We start from the raw sequence: 4,152 nt of genomic DNA on the forward strand, positions 1-4,152 counted from the left end.
TTTTTCCATTTCCAGGAGTGTATACCCAAACAGTATCATGCCCCAGGTGTTCTGCATACTACGTAGGGAAACAGGCAGAAATTTCAAGACCCATTTCCAAGAACACATAAATGCTTTAAGTGTCAATCAATCTAAAAATCAGTTATTTTGCAGTATATACTTGAAGTCAAACGCATATAAACAAGAGAAAAGCAGTCTGATAATACTACGCAATGGACCCAATGGTAAGACCATAAATCACTTAGAACAACTGAAAATATATCTCCAAACAACCAAAAAGCGTGAATCTATCTTAAATGAACAGGCAAATTTCGCTAACCATAGTTGTTTTGAGCAACGGCCTTGCCGCAGTGGATACACCTGTTCCCGTCAGATCACCGAAGTTAAGCGCTGTTGGGCGTGGCTGGCACTTGGGTGGGTGACCATCCGGGCCGCCATGCACTGTTGCTATTTTTCGGGGTGCAGTCAGCCTCCTGATCCCAACCGAGGAGTTACTCGACCGGATAGTAGCAGCTCCGGTCAAAGAAAACCATCGTAACGACCGAGAGAGCGGTGTGCTGACCACACGCCCCTCGTATCCACATTCTCAGCTGAGGATGATACGGCTGTCGGATGGTCCGGATGGGCCACATGTGGCCTAATGAAGGAGTGCAAATAGCTATTTTAGTAATTGTAAAACCTTATTTCAAATTTATTGCATGCATATGTCAATTTAGTTAATACTCACATCTTTGACACTATGTCATAAACTTCACCTTTGATCATATCATGTTAAACTGCGTCTGTGATGTGTTTTTAAAAATCTATAAACAAATATGCGCCAAGAGTGACGTGACATGCGATAACAGAAAAGATAACACAATGGCTATTGGTGTTAAAAGGTTTAAAATGTTCTTCCTGGATTGTTCAGTAAATTCTTCACTATATTTTTCACTGTGCTTCACATATTTCACCCCACTCAAAGCAGGAGTAAATTATGTATTAAGACAATGTTCAGCTGACGATGCACCCACGGCGTCCAAACGCATCGCGTAATTCAACAAAACACGAAAAAAATGTGTCTCAAGGCGATTTTAGTCATACTTTCAATGTATTGAATACAGTATCGATTACAGTTAAAAAAAAAAAAAAAAAAAAGAAAAGCAAGTATCAAGACAGAGGAAATGGAAAAGGTCAAGTGGACGAGTCAAAACGAAGTACAGTAGTTGACCACCCAACGAAACGTTAGATTTGTGAGATCATAAGAGAGTGATACAAAACACATTCATTTAATCCTTGGTGATAATAATGCCAATTGCAATAACTTTCATGATCGCTACCTGTGTTCCATACTGTTAGTGAGCAGTGAGAGGGCAGGGACAGTCTGAAACGGGTGTTCTCTCCAACACACGTTTATCACTGAGACAATTTCATCGGTGTTGCCAACCCACGAATGCTTGTAGCTGTTATATGGCATGCGCGGTGCCTGCAGGGCCTGTCCGTGTCGCTGGCGGCTTACGGCTCCGCCTGGGTGGGGGTGGACCGGCGGGTGACCAGCACGCTACGGGTCGTCATGTGCAGAGCCCAGACGGCGCTGCAGCTCTCCGCCGGCAAGGTCTACCCAGTCAACAGAGACACTTTCCTGTCGGTAAGGGGTTTACTCTACTAACAGAAGTACCTTTCTCTCGGCGTCTAACCGCCATAGAAATCTTGCCGATTGCGAAACATTCTCTGTAAATGGGCAAAGCATTTACTACCTTTGATACACAACTGTCTGCGACCTTGCGGACACTAGAGCAGGTGAGATGCTCTTCCCGTCCTAAATTTCTTGTCTGTTCCGATTCACTAAGTGCCCTTCACTGATTGCAACTTTTGTATCCAGCAGATAAATTAGTCCAGAACATCCAGGATGCCCTCCTCCAACTACAATGACTGCGAAAGGAGGTGGCTTTCTGCTGGGTTCCAGGGTACGTCGGCATTGCTGGGAACGAAAGTGCAGATCTCGCAGCCAAGGAGGCGTGTCTCGATCCGCAACTATTGCAGTGTGCGATCCCCCTGCACGTACACACCTCGCTATTGAGCTCACGAATCATGCGTCGGTGGGAGGATGAATGGCTCGAAATAACTGACAATAAGCTCCGTTTAGTCAATCCCACAACGCGTGTGTGGTGTACTTCTTTCCAGCCCCGCATACGGGACGAGGTTCTCCTCACTAGGCTTCGGATAGGCTTGACGCATGGCTTCCTGCTCCGGCGAGAGGACCCAACAATGTGTGGTACTTGTGGCGTCCAGGTCACTGTGCGCTACGTTTTATTGGATTGCGTTTTAATTTTTGACCAGCGGGCCGCGGCTGACTTGCCTGCGGATCTGCCATCTCTTTTAGGAAATGCTCAAACGAATGTGGTTAATGTTTTAAAGTTCTGTGACTGTACAATGTTTTTACCCAGTGACAATTTCCTGTGACATCCTTGACGCTCCTTTTTAGTTTTCCTTACTTTTTATTTTCGTATACAGCATTTTTCATCTTTTCCCGCTTTCTTTGCGTGTATACTTCCATTTTACTAAATTTGTCCACATTCGTTTAATTCATGTGTGTCAGGGCGCTGATGATCTCGACGTTGAGCGCCCGTAAGTGCCAACGCACACTCACACACACACATTTTCAAGAACCACACGCTCCGGCCACATTAATGTAACCACCGACTACGTTTGATGTCAACGCGCAATAACCGCACACAGACGTCAGGTGACAGCAGTGGCATTCGGGAGTAACTAAAGCGTGACAGGGGGTCGCGAAACACAGTGCAGTCGTTCTCAGCGTAAATGGAGAGATTTATCTGCCGACCAAAAGGGCACGATCATTTGCTTTAGGGTCAAGGATGGACGCATTTTCGAAATGGCAAAGACTGAATACGTTCGGTGTCGCAGTGGTTAAAGTGTACGGCGCACGGCAAAATGGCGCCATCAAATGCGGCGCAGAGCCAACTCTAGCGCACCACTGGTCATAGATGATAGGGATGGACGACGGCTGTGAAGACGTGAACAGAGGAGTAGACGTGCAACTGTTGAGCAATTGGCCATCCAGCTGAACCAAGTGGCTACCAATAGTGTCTCCTCAACGGCTGTTCAGCGAACATTTCTGCGTATGTTCCTCCACAGCAAGTGCCTGGTTCGTTTACCCATGTTGACTGCTGTTCATCAGCGACGAAGGCTGATATTTGCGCGCCGGTACGGCAGCTGGAAGTCCACTGAGTGGCGACGAATGGCTTTTTTAGATGAATCACGTTTTGTGGTCCGTCGGACAGATGGCCTTAGCATGTGCGGCGCAAAACGTCTGAAAAAAAAAAACACCCTGCAACGGTCATAGTCTGGGGAATACTTTCGGGCATTCTCCGTCTGATCTCGTCATTCTGGAAAGCACAACGGATCAAGACAAGTATGCATGTATCCTTAGGCACCGTATCTACCTCTACATACAGTTTTCTTTTCTCAGCTCGTTGGGGTCTACCAGCAGGAGAATGCAGCGCGTCACAGTCTGCAGTGTACGTACGTGTTTCAGAGAGCACCGGGATGAGTTTGGCGTACTACCCTGACCACTAGACTCCCCGAATTTAATGCCAATCGAGTATCTGTGGAACCACCGTGTTCGGACTGTACACAACATTGGTCCTCAACCGAGACAAGTGGCGCAGCTGGTCACGACATTGGCGTCGGCATGGCTCCACTTCACTGTCGATATCTTCCATAACCTTTCTGACTCTCTCCCTGCGCCGGCCACTGTGGCCGAGCGGTTCTAGGTGCTTCAGTCCGGAACCGCGCTGCTGCTACAGTCGCAGGTTCGAATCCTACCTCGGACATGGATGTGTGTGATGTCCTTAGGTTTGTTAGGTGTAAGTAGTTCTGAGCCTAGGGGACTGATGACCTCAGATGTTAAATCCCATAGTACTTAGAGCCATTTGAACTATTTGAATCTCTCCCTGCCCGTCTCGCGGTGGTCAGCGTTGCAAAAGGTGGTTATTCAGATTTTTATCATGTGATCACATTAATGTGCCGTCCGCTTCACGTCTGCTGTGCAGCGAGCTTCGTTAATTTAAGTATTAACTGTATTATTCATACTTGTCACTTCTTCTTCCTTGTGTTTTTGCTTTTAGGAAGCTTTAATTGTCGAGTGCT

At 46.9% G+C, this 4,152-nt stretch overlaps 1 pseudogene; it reads left to right on the forward strand.

The window, feature by feature from the left end:
* The first annotated feature begins 332 nt into the window (after nucleotides 1–332).
* LOC126427465 (5S ribosomal RNA) lies at nucleotides 333–450 on the forward strand (annotated as a pseudogene).
* Nucleotides 451–4,152: the final 3,702 nt, after the last annotated feature.

Source organism: Schistocerca serialis, chromosome 1 (assembly GCF_023864345.2).
Source record: "Schistocerca serialis cubense isolate TAMUIC-IGC-003099 chromosome 1, iqSchSeri2.2, whole genome shotgun sequence".
Classification (NCBI taxonomy): domain Eukaryota; kingdom Metazoa; phylum Arthropoda; class Insecta; order Orthoptera; family Acrididae; genus Schistocerca; species Schistocerca serialis.